Consider the following 23266-nt stretch of genomic DNA (forward strand, 5'->3'; position numbering starts at 1 on the left):
GTGAGGGTGTCTGGGGTTGGGAGGCCTGCACTACTACTCCCACCATGCCCCCTGCCCCACACCTGAGCAGGATGGAAACCTCCCCCACCCCACCCAGGAGCAGTTGGAAGCCATTGCAGTACACCAAACAAACTTACAGGTAGGTATCCATCTTCACAATGAGGCTGTTTGTGGGGGGGGGGGGGGCTGCACCAATACTCCTACCATACCCCCTGTCCCACAGCCTACCAAGATGGCTCCCTCCCCCCACCCAACCCAGAAGCATGTGTCAGCCATTGCACAAACCACATCAAACTCACTGGTAGGTAGCCATCTTCCCTGGGAGGGTGTCTGGGGGTGGGGGGCCTGCACCACTATCCCCACCATACCCCCTGTCCCACAGTCTACCAAGATGGATCTCTCCCCTACCCCACCCAGAAGCATGTGTCAGCCATTACACAACCCCCATCAAACTCACATGTAGGTAGCCATCTTCCCTGGGAGGGTGTCTGGGGGTGGGGGGTCTGCACCACTATCCCAGCCATACCACCTGTCCCACAGCCTATCAAGATGGATCCCTCCCCCACCCAGAAGCATGTGTCAGCCATTACACAACCCACATCTAACTCACAGGTAGGTAGCCTTCATCCCTGGGAGGGTGTCTGGGGGTGGGGGGCCTGCACCACTACTCCCAACATTTCCTCTGTCCCACACCTGAGCAGGATGGAACACTCCCCCACCCAGGAGCAGTTGGAAGCCATTGAAGTACACCAACAAACTTACAGGTAAGTAGCCATCTTCCCTGGGTGGGTGTTTGTGGATGGGAGGCCTGCACCACTACTCCCAACATTCCCTCTGTCCCACACCTGAGCAGGATGGAGCACTCCCCCACCCAGGAGCAGTTGGAAGCCATTGCAGTACACCAAACAAACTTACAGGTAAGTAGCCAGTATGTGCACCCACCCATTTTTCAAAAATTAAATGGTGCCATATGACAACACCAGCCCTTTCATTGCACAAAGAGGCATACCTACCCTATTGCCAAGCACAGTGTGCACACAGGTAAGCTAAGGAAAGTGTCACAGCCACCAAAGTGTGACACACCAATGCACAAGTAGAAGAAAGTCAGGGCACAATCATGCACAGCACCTAGTTACATGTGCATCGCCATGGAGCAAGTGAAACAAGGACCATTCGAAAAATAAGAAAGCATGGGTGGTGGTACAAATCAGGATATGCACATGACAGGACAAAGGGATGCAGGAGATGACAATGGCCAGTCCATGGCTAGATGTGACGTCTGCTAGGTTAGACAAATACACAATGAGTTCTCAATTAAACACATGTTGTGCCAGGCCCTAGATGGCAACAAGTCCCTGTAAACCTCAATTGTTCACGGGTCGCATGGTATGCCTTGACACCTCACACCATGGACAAGTAATGCCTGTACCACTGCATCATGTCAGGAAGCACAGTAATTGCACATAGTCAGCAATGTGATGATATGTCAATTGTGCAGTGTTCAAAAAGTGAATGACACATAGCTAACATAAAGCTTGCCGGGTGCACTGCAATGACCATTTCCCATCTGACCCACAGGTGACCAAGAACTCACTGCAGAGGACAACACCAGCAACCTGCAGAGGCAGTCTCCACCCCCGGTACAAAGACTCTCGGATGTTGACTCCCAGGATTCCATGGACGATGAGCTTGAGGCCTGCCAATCTGGTGTGCCAGGGAGCAACAGGCCCCAGGACCCCATCGTCCGCCCACCACATATACGCCAACAACAACTCCACAGCAGACCTCTGCTGTCACGGCCTGTGCGGCCACGGCCACCACCACCACCACCACCAGTGCTGCCTGCAACACCCTCCCTGTCCCAGAGGAGGACCAGCACACACCAGCGACAAAGGAGGGCAGGGAGAGGATGCGGGTGCCCCAGTGGTGAGGCAACATGTCCGTGGCAGCAGGGCAGGTGGGAGGGGCAGGGTCACCCAGTGACACCAGGAGGCTGAGACCCACTCCCTGGAACACATCACAAGAGTCCTGGGTGCATACGAACAGGCCCAGGGACGAACGGGCCAGTCGGACGAACTGTTGCACAAGCTCATCCTGCTGATGAGGTCCATCGACACCAGCATGGGACAAATCGTGTACCTCTTTGGCCAGCAAGTGGCGGTACTGAGAGACAGGCATGCGCCATGGACAACACCTCCACCTCCCTCTGGTGGGCCGCACAATGACAGTTAACCATCCTCCCCTGCGCCCAGAGAGAGGGGTGAGTCCTCAGACCCCATTGGCCCTGCAGCAGGGCCCCCCCTGCCAAACGACAAAGGGGCCACCCTAAGAAGACCCTGGGAGTATATGGAGGTCAAGCACCTGCTAGACGCTAATCACAGAGCCAGCCTTAATGGCAAACCTCTCTACCACTGCATTGACTTTTTCGACTGTCCTTCCCCACACTGCCTTGTGAATGGCATCTGTCTGTAGGACTGGGTCACCACAGCAATGTCATAACTACTCGACTATCTCATCTACCACAACCCCCCTCGCATCTCACCATTGTAAATAAAATATCCTCACACACATGTTGGCATGTCTGCTCCGTCTTTATTGCAGGATGTACAGTCTTCAACATAATCACAATGTACCAGGAGCATGGGCTGTATGTAGGCAAGGATAAGTCAAAGGCACCTGGGGAAACACAACAGAACAACTGTCACTGGTCTGGGTGTGGCATCACGGACATCACACACCCCTTACCATCAGGATAACCCAACATGCACATGTCACAATGGCCAACAAGTGTCAACATACACGTCCTGTTGATGTTCCCAAATGACATGTCCCAGAAACATTTCCAACCACCACTGAGTCTACAACTGGCTGATGCTACAATTCTCACATGCCCCTTCACAACAACAGCAAAATGGGTATGTTGCACATTGACAGCCACCGTCAAGTGAAGTAGCGGGTGATGAGCTGTTCACGCAGGTCAACATCTTCCTCCTCTCCAATGTCCTCATCACTGGACACGGCTTGGTTTGCAGGCTGGGGCCTTGGGTCCTCACCATCATCCAGGAGCAGGGGAATCACCTTGCGAATGGCTAGGTTGTGGAGCATGCAGCATGCCACAGCAATTTGACACACCTTCCTGGGCGAGTATGCCAGTGCACCTCCGGTCTTGTCCAGGCAGCGGAAACATGACTTGAGCAAACCAAAAGTACGCTCCACCACGAGTCGTGTCCTCCCATGGGCCTCATTGTAGCGGACTTCAGCCGGGTACCTGGGATTCCTCAGTGGGCTCAGCAACCAGGGACCGTTGGGATATGCAGAGTCACCTAGGGATGCCAAACACAAATAGACATTGCAACGTCGCTGAGGCTCAGGGCAGCAGGTCACACACACAGCATGCCACATGACTAGGCATACTCACCCACAATCCATGCACGCTCGGGAAGAAGATTAGCCATCAGCTGGGGCACTATGCTGTTCCGCAGGATGTAGGAGTCATGGGCCGAGCCTGGGAATTTGGCACACACGTGCGAGATGGTCTTATCTGCCAGGCACACCACCTGCACATTGATGGAGTGGTAATGCTTGCGATTGCAGTAAATGTGCTCACTTGCCTGTGGTGGCACAAGCCCGACATGGGTGCAATCAATGGCCCCAACAACATTGGGGATGTGTCCAAGGGGATAGAAGTCTCCCTTCACAGGTGGCAATTCAGCACCCCTGGGGAAATGGATGTATCTGTCCTTGTATAACATCATGGCGGACAGTACATCACGCAGCACCATGCTGAACATCGGTTGTGAAATCCCACCAGCACTGGCCACTGTCTCGATCCAGTGGCAAAAAAATGCAGGGCTGCCATCACCTTATAAGTTGGGGTGAAAGCTGTTGGATATGCCCTGCGGGGCTGCAGGTGGGGCTCCAACAGATCACAAAGGGTTTTCAGGGTGGCTCTGTCCAGGCGGCATTTCCGTATGATCGCAACATCCTCCATGTCCTCCAGCACCGTCAGGTGACAAGTCATATTTGGCCTCCTCCTATTTGAGATGATAGTGGACACATGTCAATGCAATACATCATGAGATGTGCACAGCATATCACATTCTGGATGACACAACGACAACAACTGACATCTATAGTGACTAACAGACCAGCTTACATGGAGTGACACCTTCAGCTACACAAAGGGCACACGTGTGAACTTACACAAGACAAGTACCTCCAACACCACCATGGTCAATGTGAATGCACATAGGGATATGGCTATAGTTCACATGGGCACGCCTGGGAGTATAGCATCCAGCATTTGTGTAACTAATCCAAACCACTATCTCATACCTAGCTGCTGTACCTGTCACACATTAATGCGTCATTACAACCTGACACACATCCACCACACAATGACCACAGTCGGCGCTGGAATGACGAATGTGTTCATGAGCAGACATGAGAGGCAATGCTAAATAGATCATCATTTATTGAGACGAGCATCGCTGTGATTGTCACTGGACCTCAACACATTGACATGTGTACATATTGTACAGTCCAGAACAACACTGTGCTGCCTACACCAGCATCAAATCCATAAGTGACATGTGAGTGGGTACAGGCAAATCTACGTTATGCACACACACAAACATGGCATGTGTAGCAATCAGTGGAGTAAATTGAGCATTGGGATTTTGTGCACAATGATGTGCCATTGAACATGTTGGCACTGTGCACTGTTGATGTTTGACAGATGGCCATCGCCATTGTATGGCACCCAAATCACGGTAGCTACCACCTGGCCCCGGCGGTGTGTCACCAGCACCCCCATTCACACAAGTGCGGTAGTGAGAGGAATGGAGACATGGGAAAATGGCAGTTGGCATGCTTCGCCGCCTGAATGGCGGAGCCTCGTGTCAATGTATGGTACCCAAATCGCGGTAGCTACCGCCTGGCCCCGGCGATGTGTCACCAGCACCCCCATTCACACAAGTGCAGTAGTGAGAGGCATGGAGACATGGGGAAATGGCGGTTGGCATGCTCCACCACTGAAATCGCAGTAGCGCACCCCGGGCCCCTGCGTTGTGTCACCGCCATGGAGCATACCCTTACAGCTAATGGGAGCCATGATTGCGGTTGCATGATGCAATTTTGAAGATCGCGGTAGGCGTGCTCCGCCACTGCGGAGGCGGTAATTGGATGCATTTGAAAGATGCACCATCGTGATAGCGCACCCTGGGCCCCTGCATTGTGTCACCGCCATGGAGCATGCCCTTACAGCCAATGGGAGCCATGATTGCGGTGGCATGATGCAATTTTGAAGATCGCGGTAGGCGTGTTCCGCCACCGCGGAGGCGGTCATTGGATGCATTTGAAAGAGGCAGACCTGGACCACCAATTGCTGCAGCTTGGCACCTTTGAAACGACCCCAGGGGGCTATATATGTGTGGGAGTGAGCCTCACATTTCCACTGCTCCCAGAGCCTGCTGCCAGAGACCCGTCACCTGCTGCTGCCTCCAGGGACTGCTGCCTGAGACCCGTCACCTGCTGCTGCCTCCAGGGACTGCTGCCTGAGACCCCTTTCCTGCTGCTGCCTCCAGGGACTGCTGCCTGAGACCCCTCACCACCCAATTCTGCCGCTGTTGTCTCACATCCACAGTGATGGCAAGGACAGAGAAGATCCGTGCCAGTCCCTTCACGAGCGAGGAGCTGGAGGTCCTAGTGGACGAGGTGCTCACACAGTACCCAAGGCTATATGGTGCCCCAAATGTCGTGGTAAGCCTTCAACAGTGGTGGGGTAGGGCAGGGGGGCCACAAATGTAGTTGGACTGATGCAGTTGGTGCCTGGGAGTGTGGGGTAGTGTCATGCTCTGCCTGACATGCTGTCTCCAGTGGAAGGGTGTGTGTACCCAAAAGCACAGCTTTCCCTCCCTGCACATGTATGTCTGAGTGGCCTGTGTTGTGTTGTCAGTCATACAGTGACACAGAAGGTTGTTTATGCTGTAGTCAGGACAGTGATTGTTTGGCTGGATGGCTGTGTGTGCTCCAGTAGTCCTTCTCAGTGTGAGCCCAGCTGGCCTGCACAGTCCCCGCCTACAAAGACAAGGGGCCCGATTCACAGAACTAACTTAAGACAAAATCCTAAACTTACTACCATTTTGGTATTCACAGAAGGCACTTACTCATTTTGGTATTCACAGAAGGTGCTTACCCATTTCGGTATTCACAGAAGTTAGGAGTCCTAACTTTAGGACTCCTAAATGCCTTCTGTGAATACCGAAAGTCTTAAAATTAGGATTTTTCGCAGTTTAGTAGTAGTATAGTTAGTACTCCTAACTTTAGGACTCCTAAATGCCTTCTGTGAATACCAAAAGTCTTAAAACTAGGATTTTTTTCAATTTAGTAGTAGTAAACTTAAGACTCCTAACTTTAGGACTCCTAAATGCCTTCTGTGAGTACCGAAAGCCTTAAAATTAGGATTTTTCTCAGTTTAGTAGTAGAATAGGTAGGACTCCTAACTTTAGGACTCCTAAATGCCTTCTGTGAAAACCGAAAGTCTTAAAATTAGGATTTTTCTCAATTTATTAGTAGTAAACTTAGGACTCCTAACTTTAGGACTCCTAAATGCCTTCTGTGAATACCGAAAACCTTAAAATTAGGATTTTTCTCAGTTTAGTAGTAGTAAAGTTAGGAGTCCTAACTTTAGGACTCCTAAACTGACAAAAATCCTAATTTTAAGACTTTTGGTATTCACAGAAGGCATTTAGGAGTCCTAAAGTTAGGACTCCTAACTTCTGTGAATACTGAAGTGAGTAAGTGTCTTCTGTGAATACCAAAATGAGTAAGTGCCTTCTGTGAATACGCAAATGGTAGTAAGTTTAGGATTTTGTCTTAAGTTAGTTCTGTGAATCGGGCCCAGTGACTCCTCACTCAACTTACAGAGTATGACATCAGTCTTTTCACATTGCACTCCAGCTATGGGCCATCTCAGCACTGTATTTTGCACACAACTGCCCTTGTGAATGGCATTTTGTATTTGTGTGATCATGTCCCTCAATGTGACCACCATGACACATTCAACTATTCACAGGACAGGGACATTGATGGCTGTGCAGTCTTGGACACAGTGAGTCCACCCCCAAACACAGGTTGACATGTGATGTATGTGTTGCTCAAGCCAAAAATAGACTGGAGTGTGGGCAGGTTACATGGGTGTTTCCGTGCTGGCCTCCGGCATGTGCGTGAGATGTGCAGGGACTGTGTTCCCCCTCACACCTGCATGCTTTAACATCAGCTTTTCCCATGCAGGTGTCCCATGTGAGCTGTACTATAGTCTCTGATTGCCAATTTCGTTGGATATGTGATGATTTTGTATCTTGCTGCTATACTGATAGATGTCGGTACATGGCACTGTGTCACTGATCATTTCCCACTCTAGTCTCCCATGCCTGCAGCTCAAGGTACACCAGCGTAAGGCCGTGTGGAGGGCCATTGCAGAGAAGGTGCAAGCCCTGGGGGTCTCAAACCGACGGCGCACCCACTGCCACAATAGATCAGCCGGCTGGCAAAGAATTTGGCGGAGATGACCTTGGCGCTGCTTCCTCGAACTGGGCATCTGGCACGGCGCAGTATGACACCATTAATGGGGTGCATCTTGGTGGAGACACAGCCTGAGCTGGATGCACATTTGAAGGAGCATCAGCAGCAAGCCAGGTGTGAGCATTTGGGGAGTCTGAATTTGGCTGGGAGTGGCTGCATGTGTACAGAGCCTGTGCCACCGCTGGCCTCTGTGGTGTTGGTAGTGTGATGCTGTGGCATGTAAGTGGCTGCTGGCCTGGGTGCCTGTGGCATGCATTTGCTCTACCTGTACTTACAAAGGTGATTTGGATGCTGTGCCTTCACATTACATTCTGAGTGGTGCTCTTCAGGTTTCTTCTGCGTTGGTGTAGTCTTGGGAATCCCATGGGAGGGAACGGCAGTGTGGCCAATCTGACTGTGCGTACATCAATGCGCCCATTGCATGCACCCATATTGGGGAGGCCTACACATCTTACAGCAATGTGCAGCATTATATTGTCCCCAAGGTACAACATGGTAGGTGGCATGGGCTAATGTCCATTGTGGACTGCCATGTTGTAGTCTGGGTCTGTGTTGTCCCCTCCTGTTCCATCCAGTTCTGTTCATAGTGTGCCCCCATCATGTCCTTAGGTGTGCTCAGAACTAGTTGTGTGTCTGTTTGAACAGAGCCACAAGCAGGGTGTTGTGCTGTGTGTTCATCACATGGCTCACTCATGCCTGAGTATGCTGTTTCCACGCACTGCTTGAGTCTATGCAGTGAGTTTGCACGATGTGATTGCACAGGAGGGTGTGCAACATGTAGATTTGGTCAACTTTTGTCATGCATTGCTTGCATATGCTTGTTCTGTTGCTGCCACTGACCTGACCCTACATCTCTCTCTCCCATGCAGCATCACCTGTGGTTACGGAGGGACAGGAGACGGACACCAGTGGGGGTGAAACTAGCACCACAGCTGCCCAGGAGCCCAGTGACACAGATGTCACCAGCTCCTCAGAGGGGGACAGGAGTCTGCTGGAGGAGTCTGAGGCTGAGACGCAAAGCACCACATCATCCGATGCCAGCGGGGATGCATCCATGTTGAGGGGCACAGGGAATGGGGACTCTGCATCGACTTCCACCACACAGCGGCCATTGCCCACCCTACCAGCCACTTTCTCTTGTGCTGACCGTGTCCACCTCAGTAAGAGGGGAAGAGTGTCCTTCACCCCTGGCACCGCTGACCCTGCCCCTGTCCCCCCTGCTGCCATCAGTGCTGAGTCTGTGGACCGTTTGTGCCAGCTGTGTGTAGGCCAGACATCTCTCCTCAATGCCTTCATTGACCACGACAAGAAATTGGCCCAGGAGGTTTCTTTCATGGAGGGCATATATTCCGACGTGGGTGGGCTGCACCAGACAGTCCAGGCTTTGTCATCAACAGTGACGTCTGCCCTGCAACAGGCACATACTCACAGTACAGCTCCAGTCCCTTTGTCCACCCCCCTGGCAGTGACCAAGTCTGACGATAGTGACCACGGTCCACTTTCATCAAAGTCATGATACAGCACACGGAGCACACAGCAGCAGCAACATAAGTGGTCCCGGGCACAGACACCAGCCCCACAGAAGACCAAAGGCACACAAGAGCACAGGAAGAAATGCCCATCAGGCGACACCAGTGGACAAATAGCAAAGCAGCAGACCTCAGGCACACATGCCTCAGTGGGATCCCCATCCAAGGACTCTCCTGCCCCTAAAGCATTGCGCAAAGATAACCATACAGTGTCTGTGCCCACCAAGGAGGTGGTGCATGCCAAGGGTACACCTAGGAAGGGCGCCAAGGCAGTATCACCAACCACCTCGACTACCATTCCAAGCCCAGTGAATCAGGGGCCGGAGGGCACTGTAGGGGTAACACCTAGCAAACAGGGGAAGGGGGGGGGGCAGAGGCAAAGCAAGGCAAAGCATTCCGCTGGTTCCAGCACATCACCAGAGGGGCTGCCAGCACCTGCACCTGCTGCAGCAGTGGTGGTGAGTGTGCCTGTTGTGCCCACACCACTTCCCATTGATCCAAAGTCAGGCAAGCCATTTAGGATCCCCAAGAAGTGGAAGGGCACCCCTCCACAATCTCCCAGCCACACCGTGACTCCCGTCTGCATGACTCCACCTCCTCGTGCCACTACACCACCTGGTCCAAGCAGCCGTCCGGCTTGCCAAGCCACTGATAGCTCTACCTCAGCTGTTCCACTCTCTTCGCCATCAAGTGCCCCAACAGTCCCAGAGACACAGCCAGCTTCCAGTACGCCTGACAGCCAAGTCTGAGTGTTAGTCACACTCACACCTGTGTCTCACACAGGTGGGCCTGTACTGCACATTGTTGCCCCCTGACTGTGTTGCTGACCATGGAAAGGTACAGTTGCACACATTCCCTGTGCAGCTTATCATGGACTCATTCTGCACCATGGACTGGCCACTGGCCCTGTTGCTCTTTGCTGTGTTGGACTCTTCCCTGTGCAGCTTCTCATGGACTCAGGCTGCACCCTGGACTGCCCACTGGCCTTGTCGGTCACTGCTGTGTGCCCCTGCCAGTGCAGCTTCTCATGGACTCAGTCTGCACTTTGTCCTTGCCACTAACCTTGTCGTTCACTGCTGTGTTGGACCCTTCCCTGTGCAGCTTCTCATGGAATCAGTCGGCACCCTGGACTGCCCACTGGCCCTGTTGCTCTTTGTTGTGTTGGACTCTTCCCTATGCAGCTTCTCATGGACTCAGTCTGCACCCTGGACTGGCCACTGGCCCTGTTGCTCTTTGCTGTGTTGGACTCTGCCCTGTGTCGCTTCTCATGGACTCAGTCTACACTTTGTCCTACCCACTGGCCTTGTCGTTCACTGCTGTGTGCCCCCTGCCTGTGCAGCTTCTCATGGACTCAGTCTGCACTTTGTCCTGGCCACTGGCCTTGTCGTTCACTGCTGTGTTGGACCCTTCCCTGTGCAGCTTCTCATGGACTCAGTCTGCACCCTGGACTGTCCACTGGCCCTGTTGCTCTTTGCTGTGTTGGACTCTTCCCTGTGCAGCTTCTCATGGACTCAGGCTGCACCCTGGACTTTCCACTGGCCCTGTTGCTCTTAGCTGTGTTGGACCCTTCCCTGTGCAGCTTCTTATGGACTCAGTCTGCACTTTGTCCTGCCCACTGGCCTTGTCGTTCACTGCTGTGTGCCCCCTGCCTGTTCAGCTTCTCATGGACTCACTCTGCACTTTGTCCTACTCACTTGCCTTGTCGTTCACTGCTGTGTGCCCCCTGCCTGTGCAGCTTCTTATGGACTCAGTCTGCACCTCGGACTGGCCACTGGCCTTGTCGTTCACTGCTGTGTGCCCCCTGCCTGTGCAGCTTCTCATGGACATTCTCTGCATCTTGTGCCTTGCTGTTCTCTCATGGTACCTATCTGTTCAATATGTGAATAAAGACAGTTTCTCCTCTTGTCTATTTTGTCAGTGTCCTAAATTAATAAAGTTCTTTTGCTGTGTGTAAATGGTTTACTGTGCCACATGGTCTGTGTGGCACTTCAACATGGTGAATGTTTGGGCTCACTTACTCTTTTTTTCAGGGGTGACAGGGTCTTCATTTCTTCTTGACCCAGATACTTTTGGTGGCAATGGTGTACATTTCGAATGGTTAGCAGTAGTCATTTACTTGATTAGTTCATGTTGGCTCTATTGTACACATGTCGGGGGGGTCACTGCCAACACAGAGTGGGTTTCTGCACACAGTATTGCAGGCAGGCTGTCCAGGGTCATCATGTATGTATGTTATTCCTTTATGTGTGCCCAGTGGTGTATGTGCGTGGTCATCTTGTGATGGCCAGTCATCCTAGTCCCATGGCTTACTTTCCATTTGTGCTCTTGGATGGCCAGGTAGTGTGCAGTGTGAAGGGGGTGAGTTTGTGGGGAGTGTTGATGTGTACATGCCTCTGCAATGTCAACTACACACATGTGTCACCCAGGAGTTGTGTGCCTGTTGTTTGATTGTTCATCCCTGTGGATGTGGTTGTATGCCCATGTGTGAGTTGTATGTTGTGCACTGTGCAGTGTGTTGGTGTGTCCTTGCAGTTCTGTCTGACTCCTACTTGTTGTTTTTGTCACTTGTGAGTATGCAGAGAGTGTTACTGGCAAGTCAGTGTTGCGTTTTGTTGCACATCCATGTGTCTGGTGGCTATTTGTGGGGACTGTGCAGACCTGCTGCTCCACACTGCCATTGTGGTTGTGTTTTCTCATGCCTTGCTGCCACATGGTGCCTTCTTGCCTCCAGTGTGGCATGTTGTGAGTGTTGTCATGCCATCCCCTATCTGTGCTTCAGCTGCCTACCCATTGTGGGTCTGCACTCTCTCTCTTTGTGTATGGTACACTCCTGCCATGTCCCTTACTGACATGCAGTACACTTCACTTTGGTGTGAGCTGTCCCCTTGGTTTGTATGTGTGTGTGTGCCTCCCCATGACTTCATTTGTGGCACTGTGCTTTGTGGAGCAGTTCTTTGTCCAGGGTCAATGTGTCACTCAGGGCATTTCCCCAATGGGTCATGTGTGATGTTCTGGTGCTGTTTGTCAGTCATTGTTGCTCCTATGCAGTTCAACTGTGTGTGCTGACCAGACCTGTGGTCAAGTTGTTTCCACCTTTGTGTCCCAGACTTGTGCATCTATTGGGTGTTGTATTCTATGTATGTTTGTTGTTTGTGTTTTTGCTTCACTTCCTGGGTGTGCTGGTGTCTTTGTGCTGTGCTGTATGGTGTTGTGTGGGTTGCTGTTCTAACACTGATGTCTGTGTGTGTCTGGTATAATTGGTGTGCACACTCCACTGGTTGTGCATGCAGTGCTGTGTGTGTATGTTGCCTTGTGATTGCCTGGTGTGCATCCCCTGATGTCGTGCTGTGTTTGCTATGTGATTGTTCTGCCTGTGCATCTGTTGTTTGTTTGCTGTGGCTGTCTTGTTCTGTGATGGTGCACTTCTTGTGTGTGTTGTGGTATGTTGTCTGTGCATTGTTCCTGGGCGATGAGGTTGTGCACTCCTGTTGTGTCTGTGCTCCCATTACCTTTCCCCAGTTTAGCTGCACAGGGCATGTCTGTTGTTATTGTTGTGGCTCTGTGTGTGTTTCTGTTGAGCTATGTGTTTGTCTGTTGTATTTGTTTCCACATTTGTGGTGGCATCCCTGTGTGTGTGTGTGTGTGTGATGTCTGTGGCTGAGCCCAGGGTGTGTGGTTGTTTGTGTGTGTATTGTCTGTCAAGTATTGCCAGCCTTCAGTGTGTTTATCACTGGTGTTGTGTGCTGCTGGTGTGAGGGGGGTATGTGTGTAGATTCTTACTGGTGTTTGTCAGTCCTGAGGTGTGTAGATGGACCCTGTGTGTAGTGCTGCTGGTGTGCTCATGTGGGGTAGTTGTATGTATGTGTGACTGTGCAGGCTGTGTGTCCATTTGGATGTCAATTCCTTGTATGTGCTCATTTGTTGCTTGTCCTCATTGATATTTCCCTGAGTGTGGTGCTGTGTGTGTTTACCTGGCCCTGTGGTACTATGCTGTGTGTTGTGTGCTCCTGTGCAGCCACTTCTGCATTGTGTGTCCTCATGGTTGTTTATTGTGTGGTGCAGGGTGTGTTGTTGTTGTTGTTGTGCATGGGGTGCACAGGAGGGGCACATGGCATGTGCCTTTATGGGGTGTGCTAGTGTGTGATGGGAGTGGGCGTGGCCCTGTGGTCTTTGTGCCCTGCCCTTGCCTGGCACTGGCCCTGCCTTCTGCATTGTGCACATGTATTTGCTTGTGTTCGCTGCTGCGGTGATGTGACCGGGACATTGCTGCATGATGGCGGTAGCTGTGTGTCCAGGATGCAGCAGGGTGACTTTGTGGCAGGTGGGTGATGTGTGGGTGCCCTTGTGGATGTGTCCCTGTCCCCCCTAGGGTGTCTGATGTGGATTTGGGCCCTGTGTCAGGCCATGTGTTGTGTGTTGTGTTGTTGCGTATCTGTTGCAGCGTCCGCGGTGGTCCATGAGTTCCTGGTGATGTAGCAGGTACAGCACCGGAAATACGTGTAGAGCTGGGTCCATGGCGGTCGTGACCGTGACTTTGGTTTCGCGCTCCGCTGTCGAGCTTCCGCCGTCTCTGGTTGGGTGGTGTCTCCGCTGCGGTGCGTCTGCTTGCTTGAGTCATCCTAATTTGTGGAGCAGACGGACGTCATTCCGCACAGCGGTGAGTTTCCATTGGCTACCACCGCCGCAGTGGCAGGCGCACTTTGATGGTGGTGCGCATCGCACCGCGGCGGTCGGGAATTGGCATATGTTTGTCCATACTAATTTGGCGGCCGTGATGTCTGCTGCTGGCGGGAGGAAAAAGGAATTTTTCTGCACCGCCAGCGCCGCGGTGGTCCGACCGCCCTACATCCTAATGGACCTCAAAGACTGTAAATTGATGCTTGGAGTCTTTGTAACCCTATGTTAGAAATGGGGTTTCTGGTTGGCTAGGGTATGCACCTAAGCCAGGCAGAACTCACCACTGTAGAAAGGGAAAGGGAGTTATACACTGAAGATAACCCCTGCTAACCCCCTTGGTAGATTGGCAGACCAGTCAGGCTTATACCAGACACAATGTGTAAAGCACTGGCGCAACACACATACACACACACATACACACTAGACACACAACAACAGAGTCTCAACACAAAGTTATATAAAAGTACTCTTTGTATTATTCATAAAAGAAAACACATTAGATCACAATCACACTAATCACTTTGCCATAAGGCAGTGGTCCTAAACATCATAGTTATTGTACTAAAGCACATACTTGTACTGGCACATTGTTCCACAGACTCTTGGGCCTCAGGGGTCAGGCACAACCTCTGGGCTGGTACGTGCAGAAGAAACCTATGATAGCGCTCCTGCGCTTGCGCTACAGGTTATGCCGTGCTCCACACATGGTGACTGGTCACAGCAGCTTCTGCGCGCCCACACCTGAGATTAAGGTACTCCCAGCAATGATATCCCCTAGGCAGCAGATTCTTAAAATGGGGGCCCATCCCTGTCACACCGCAAGGCCACCAAATGTCAAGCAATGTCCCCTCTCACAATCTGGCGTGCAATGGTGAGCCCAAGTTGGCTCTCCACACAGGAGACCTTCATCGGTCTCCACACTACACTGACCTGGTGGCTGCCAAGCTATTCTGGGCCCGTCTGCCTTCCTTGGCTCGGCACCGCAGAAAGGAAGTTAGCGGTCCGCCCCCGGTGGAATTCTGCCCAAACCCTGGGGGCCCAGCCGAATTGAAGTGAAGTATCACTTGGCTATTCTTCCACTCGGGGACTCCTCTGAGCATCCTCATTGGCTCCTGGGGGCTTGGCAGGGCAAGGCTGGGAACTCCCGTCAACGATGCCGGTAGCCCAGCAACGCTGCAGATTTCTTTGCGCTGGTCTCACTGACGAGCAGCCGTGATGGGACGGGCAGCTCCTTCGGCCTCAGGCTGTGCACACCGTGGCAAGGTCAACACTTCATTGAGGCTTCAAAGAACACACCTCACCAAGGCGTCTTAATACTAGAGTACACGCACCAGCACTCTCCCAAGAGAAGGGAGAAGCGTTCTCCAAACCCTTAACAGCACTCCACGCGCACTTCCAAAATAACAGGGTGAAAAACACAGTACTCTCACAAGCGTGTTTTGACAATGTTGAAATCAAAGCACTCTGTCTGCACTTTACCATGGGAATAAATGCAAGGAGCATGAAGTGCTCACCAGCGCTATGGCTTCTCCAGCACAGGGGCAGTCCCCTTGAGCTGGGCTCTTTGGAGAGTACTGGGGGAATGCAGTTTTCAGGAGAGCAGGTAGCAGAACAGCACACAGGGTCCTTGGGTATAAAAGCAGACACTCCAGCCGTTCAGCACACAAGGCAAAGTCCCAGTGATGGTTCCCTGACAGCACAGCAATCCTCTGGTTACCGACCCCATGCAGTGTCTTCTCATCATCATGGGGTCACAGCCCCTGTACTTATAGTACCAAAGTCTTGTTCTGAGGGAACTTCTAAACACATTAAGAGCACAACACCCCCATTCAGATTGTGAGCCCTGGCCCCAGACACACCACAGGGGAGTGGAGACAGCATTGTAGAAGGCAGACAGAGCCCTATTCAGGTGCCTGTGCAACTCCTCGCTCCACTCCTAATGCAGACCAGGCCAATTCAGTTGCAAAAGAAACTCCTCCTGCTGCTATAAATTCAGCCAAGATCTATTCAGCTTAGCACCGAGTCACCCAGGAAAGGCAGGACACACCTCAACCCCCCTTGTGGCTGTCTATAGTGAATGCACATCCCCTGTCTCTTGTCAGTCAAGACCAGACGGTCAATACACATCCAGACAGGGCACGAAGACACATAAGCACACAGAAATGCCCACTTCTAAAAGTGGCATTTCAGAAATAGTCAACATAAATCTACTTTTGCCAATAAGCAGGATTTATCACTACTATTCCAAACCTACCAAGCATTGTCACGCTACCCCTCTCAGATCAGAAATGACCACTGAGGCACATATCAGGGACTTCCCAATGCAATCCTATGAGAGGGCAGCACACAGCAGTGAGAAACCAAATAAGCTGTTTTTCACTACCAGGACATGCCACATAGTTAAGACACATGTCCTACCTTTTACCTACACCGCATGCTGCCCATAGGGCTAGCTAGGGCCTACCTTAGGGGTGACTTATATGTAGAAAAAGGGGAGGTTGGACATGGCACCAACTTGCCGTGCTACGGGGGCACTGCATCAGTAAACTGCGCGCTCAGGCCCTGCAGTGGCAGAGGCCTTAGACAGCTTTGAAAGTATACTTTGGTGGGTGGCAAAAGTAGCACTGAAAGCCCACTAATAGCATTTAATTTACAGGCACTAGGTATATGGGATACCTTTGTACTAGGGACTTACAGTAAATGAAATATGCTAAACAGGTGTAGACCAATTTTACCTAGTTTACAAGAGACAGCACATGGCCTTTAGCACTGATCAGCAGTGGGAAAGTGCCCAGAGTCATAAAACCACCAACAACAGGACAGAAAAAAATACAGGAGGAAGGCAAAAAGTTCTGCGATGACTTTGCAAAAAGGGCCAAGTCCAACATCCTACCCTACAAGAATATACTTGTTTCTCAACCTAGAATTGACTATTTATTTGTCTCACAACCTCTTTCACAACACATTTTGCAATCTGAAATTGGTTCCATATTAATTTCTGACCATGCCACGATTACACTAGATTTACATCTCATTCTGAATACCTCTGGCAGCAAGAGATGGGGATTCAATAATTCTCTTCTCCTGAATACTGGTTTCACTCAGCACTGCAAATATTTCAACCAACTTTTTTATTGATAACGAACCACCACATGTTTCCCCACAGACTATTTGTGATGCTTTGACAGCTGCTTCCAGAGATTTCATAATTTCCTTTGTGGCCCACAAGAAAAACTAATCCACAAAAAATTACTTCAAACTATGAATTGTATTAAACAGTTAGAACACACATAATACAACTCTCAATCTAAAGTATGCTTGGGTGAACTAATTCAAGCCAAATTTGCCTTTAATAGGATTTCAACAGGAAACGCTACTTCATATCTTTTTACATGGGAAATGTCTTGCTCATTACTTTAAAATAAAAAAAGATTGTATCAAAGTAGAATCTATATTGTCTCCTACTAATTCCCATTTTCATAAAAATGAAGATATCTTATCTGAATTTACTAATTACTTCCACAATTTATATACTCCTGAATTCCAGCCTTCTCATGAGGATATTCTTCAATACGTATCTTACATCAAGCCGCCTCAACCCTGTGATATAAATTTCTCCTCCCCAGATGAAGACATTCTTATTGATGATATTCTTTCTGCTATGTGTTCAATCAAAAAGTGGAAAGCCCAGGACTTGATGGTTTCACTAGAGAAGTTTATTTACATTTTTCCAATTTTTTTTATTCCCAAATTACTTCACCTTGTAACTCACTTTATATCTTCTAACTATGCTGGAGGTTCGTCCCAAGATGCCTTAACATGCCTTATTCACAAAGGAAAGAAAAACCAAAAATGAGTAAAAAATTACAGACCCATCTCACTTGATCATCCATATTATAACATTTTTGCTAAACTTCTTGCCCTTATTCTTGCCCTTTTACTTCCTCATTGTTAGAAATGGGGGTCTCTAACTGGCGGGGGTATGCATCTTTGTCCAAGTAGTGACCCTTGATTCTAGTAAGGGAGTTACACACTTTGGATAACCCCCTTGGTAGATTGGCACGAGCACACAGGCTTATCCCAAAGGCAATGTGTAAAGTATTTGCACCCAAACACACAGCAACACCATAAAACCACCAAAAATGAACACCACACCAGTTTAGAACAATAAGGTATCTTTGTTTGTATAAACCAAACAAGACCCAAATTACAAAAATCAACCATACATGTATCCAAATATGACTTTTAGAACAGTTATTTCAACTCGTAGAAACAAACTAGCTCCACCTGGGGCTATTATGACGCAGTGACAGGCATAAATCCAAAGTACGGCACCAACCGTGAGGCACGCAGGGTCAAGCATGGAGTCACAAGGATCCACAAACAACAGTACCTTGGAAACGATGTCTATGGATGATGCACGGTGTCGTGGGGGTGAGTTGTTTGTGCCAAGGCGAAGCCAGTTCCCTTGTTGCCATAGGGGAGTCCGTGAAGAGGCTAGGTGTCCAATCCACGACTGGGAAAATTAGGCAGTATCGGTGGTGAGGTGTCAGTTCTTGTGAGGCAATGCAAAGTCAAAGAGTTTGTGAAGTCACCATTGTCAGTTATCGGCTCTGTGAAAAAAAGATGCAGGCGCTGGCGATGATGTTATCGGTGCAAGCACTGGCATCGGGGAGGCCAAACGCTGCAGGCATCAGCAGGCGTCGGAGGGCAATGGAGCTGTGGTGCAGGCAGAGCGGTGCGTCATGCACCTCACGAGAGGTGCCCCCGGCCTAGGTGCAGGTTGCAGCGTCACTGTTGGCTTCGTTGACAGCGTCAGAATTGTTTTTCTTGCTTAGAATCTCCAACCACAAAATTCTCAGGCCCAGGAACTGGAGTTGGTGCTTTTTTGAATGCAGGAGTCCACAGAGGAGTCCAGGTGCTGGTCAGTGGGTTGCAGGTGAAATCTTTGTGGCCCTGAGACTTCAGAACAGGAGGCAAGTGAATACAAGCCCTTGGAGATTGTTCTTTAAGCAGATTCCCAGCAAAGTTCCAGTCTTTGTCCTATGCTTGGCAGAAGCAGCGACTGCAGGCCAATCCAGCAAAGCACATACAGCAAATGGACAGTACACCTCATTACAGCTCTCCAGCTTTTCTCCTTGGCAGAGGTTCCCCTTGAGTCCAGAAGTGATCTAAATCTATGGTGTTAAAGATCCAATGCTTATAGCCCATTTTCTCTTTGTTCTCTTTTTGGCAAGGGACTCTGAGCCCAGTCCAAACCAGCGCTGTCCTCTCTGGCCCAGCTTCACCCTAGGAGGTGGTGTCAGCATTGTGCAGAGGAGACACTGCCTATTCAGGTGCAAGTGAAACTCCTCCCTCCACTCTAAATACAGCCAAGGTCTATTCAGCCCAGCTTGAAATCACCCAGGAAAGACAGGGCACACCTCAACCCCCCGTGGCTATCTACATTGAATGCACCTCCCCAGCTCCTGCCACCCCAAATCCAGACAATCAATTCACAAATAGCAAAGGTGCACAGAATGGTTAAACAAGAAAATGCCAACATTCTAAAAGTTTACAAGAAATATGGAACCTGGCCACCAGTTTGCAAGACTGCTATTTATTTCAGCAGACTAAGCGCAGCACATTTAGGCCCACATGCATCAAAGCAAAAACCGGTCGCAAACGGGCAGATTCTCAGAATCTGCCCCTTTGCGACCGGTATTTTTGCATTTGGGATGCAACATCCCAAATGCAAAAATCGCAATTTAAGTAATCTCTAAATTGCGATTACTTAAATTGCGATTGCATGTAAGGAATCTCAAATTGAGATTCCTTAAATGCAATGCATTAAAGTAAAAATATTAGCGATTTCGCTAATAGGGGGAGCAAATTACCATGAAGTTGAACTTCATGGTAATTTGCAAAAACTTTGAAAAATGCACTAAAGTGCATTTTTCAAAGTTCCATTTTACACACACACATGCCCTTGGGGCATGTGTGTGTGCAAGATGTACTCATTTGCAGATTTCAGGGCTGCAACAGGGTGTCCTTTTGACACCCTGGCACCCTTGAAATTGCATGAGCAATTTGCGAATCTCTAATTGAGAATCACAAATTGAGAAAGTCTTCCCATTCATTCCTATGGGCCTCTAGGCCCATAGGAATAAATGGGGAGGTATTCCTTAATTGCGACTCGCAATTTGCGAGTCGCAATTAAGGAATGTTTCGAAATCGCTATTTTGTAAGCGATTTCTACATGCATAGCCTTTTGCTATTCATTATTAGTGAATCCTTATTTTTCGCTAATAAGGAATCGCAAATGGCATTGTTGATGCATGTGCCAGCTAGTCACTGTACCTTACTTCATCGCCTGGAATTATTTTTAAACAATTTATGTAACCATTTTACTTTTCAATGGAGCATTCAAAAGATACATTCTTCATTTTACAGATAAAAATAAAACAAACGTGAACAATATCGTGAAAATGCAACAAATAACGTTGAAAAACGTGTACATATTTTTTGTAAACTTTATTATGTCCTACCATGCCTCTGAGACGGACATGACCCCTTTTGTTCAAACATTCTAAAAGTGGCATTTTCAAACCCACAGTTTAAAAACCATCTACCTAAAAAGATGTGTTATTAAATTGTGAGTTCGGAGAGCCGAAACTCCATTATCCAACTTGCCCGAGTGGAAAGTTATACTTGTAATATGTTACAAAGTAACTTCAATGTTAGTCAATAGGAAAGATAGGCATTCAATAGTGAAAAACGAAATTGGCAGTATTTCACTATCTGGACATGCAAAACACATCAGCACATGTCCTACCGTTTACATACACTGCACCCTGCCCAGAAGGGTGCCTTGGGCCTTTCTGAGGGGTGCCTTAAATGTAAGAAAAGGTAAGGTTGGGGGTCAACATGGCAGTTACAAACTGCGTGCGCAGACAGTACAGTGGTAGGTCTGAGACCGATTTACTGGGCTACTCATGTGAGTGGAACAATCAGTGCGCAAGACCCCTAGAAGCATTTGACTTACAGGCCCTGGCACCGTCAATGCACTTTACTAGGGACTTACCAGTAAACCAAATATGTCAATCATGGATAACCAATCATAATTATAATTTACACAAAGGTAATATGCACTTTAGCACTGATCAGTAGTGAGAAAGTTCCCAGAGTCCTAAAGCCAACAAAAACAGGTCAGGAAAAAATAGGAGGAAAAAGCAAAAGGTTTGGGAATAGCCCGGCAAAAAGGGTCATTTCCAACACTCAGTTAATATGAAGGGAACAATCTGGCTTTAATAAAGGACTTTGCATCACTGATAACACTAGATTTCGTTTTTTATGTCTTAAGTAAATCCAAATCGCATAGACAGTCTTTGGCAACAATCTATTTAGATTCAGAAAAGGTGTTTGATCAAGTTGGTTGGCAACGTATTTTCTCCACTCTTTATTGGTTTGATTTTGGTTCTAACTGTAATAATTTAGATTCTTTATTATACTCTTTTCCCTAGCCTGCCATCATTGTAAACGGTCCTATCTCCTCACCATTCTCACTTCATTGATGTTTACGTTAAGTCTGTGCTCTCTCTCCTCTCTTATTTGTCCTTGTCCTAGAGCCCTTTTTGATCTCAGATATTCATGGATTTAAATATGGAGATGTCAGGTTAAAATTCTCTGTGTACGGAGACGATACTCATTTCTTCATGTCTCATCCACAAACTTCTTTACCAGAAGTTACAAATTTTGATTCTCTTTCAGGAAATACGCTAAATGCGAAATACTCCCTTTAAATAAATTATGATTTCATGCTGACTTTATCCTTCTTCATTTTTAGTGGAGTTGCAATACGAACAAATATCTTGGTCTTTGCATCCATGCTACTATCAAGGAAACAGTTTGTACTAACATGAAACAGGTTTTTGCCACTATCACTTCTCGTACATCCAGATGAAATCCTCTGTTTTTATACTGGTGGGGTTGATTAGACACCGTAAAGATAACATTAGTTCTGATAATACTTATTAATGATCTAATATTCCTATAAATATTTGTTTTTCCTTATTTGAAAAAAATGTATTCAACCCTATTCATCTTCTTGTGAAATAATAATAAATCCTGCCTGTCCCTTTGAAAACTTAAATGACCCAAATATATGGGAGGTGTACATTTCCCAGATTTTCATTCTTACCATTCTGCATTTTTCCTCAAACAAGCTTCTTTTTTTCTCTAACTGAAGAAAGGTCTATTATACCTCCCCTTTGGGTTAATATTAAAAACTATTTTCAGCATATTTTTTCTCTTTTAAGAATTTTTATCTTTTGCTCAGAAACCCCTTTCTATATCCCTCCTTATCCTAAAAAAAACATGAAAGCTTCTACATCCCATTTTTGTCTTCCATAAACATTTCAAAAACAATTCTTTCATTCCTGATTCTGGCATAATAAATATATTAAAATAAACGTTAAAACTATTTTTGGGAAATCCTAGTATGAGAAAGTCCTAAAATGGACACATCAGCTTTTAGATAATGATTTTAGCTTTCCTTTTGCGCAAGCTCAACAATGTTTTACCTGTCCTGCTTCGTAGTCTGCGTCATTAAAATCTGTAATTCACTCAGCCAATGAAAATCTTCCACACAACATCATTTCTATTTCTTCTTACCCCCAATTGATGACATCTGTGTTATCCTTTCCTTCAGCACCCCAAATTTGAAAATAACTAATTGCCACTCCAGATGATTGAGACAAGACTGATGTGGAATTACATTGGGAAGGTGACTTAGACACATCTATATCAATTCCTTTGCTGAAAAAGATTTAGATTAAGTTACAGAAATCTTCTAGGGAAGCTAACACTATTCAAACTTTATTTTTATTTATAACAGATTTTTGGTTACCCAAACCACTTTATACACGATAAGTCCCAAGTGCTCTTCCTCCTGTTGGTCATACAATGTCTCTCCCTCTGACCTCAAACCTGTGCTATTTGAATGTCCCTCCACATATTAATTTTGGTTAAAAGTCTGGAAACAGATAAATACTATTTTTAACACACAAGTCCCTTTTAATTTCAAAAATATATTTCTTGGTAGTAACTCAAAGGATTGGTCTTGTCATTCTGATAAGGTTGATATATTGGATTAAATTCTTGCAGTTGCCTTTCAGCAGATTACCAAGTCATTGAAAGACTCTTCCAATATATCTTTACAAGCATGGTGGTATGGTGTTTGCTATAATCACAGACTCAACAGAACATATATCAACCGATTATCTCTTGCTATTAAAAGAGACATCCTTTGGGTTCCTATGATAACTTTCCTGCACTCTTCAACAAAATCTGCCAGCGCACATAATCCTCATATTGAAAAGGTACCCAAACCTCCATGACTTTTTTTTACTGTTACTCTAATGTTCTTCTAATCACAATGCTTTACTTGATTGTATACTCAGTGATTGTATCATATAAAATGCTTAACAATCATTATT

This window comes from Triturus cristatus, chromosome 5_2 (assembly GCF_964204655.1).
Source record: "Triturus cristatus chromosome 5_2, aTriCri1.1, whole genome shotgun sequence".
NCBI lineage: Eukaryota > Metazoa > Chordata > Amphibia > Caudata > Salamandridae > Triturus > Triturus cristatus.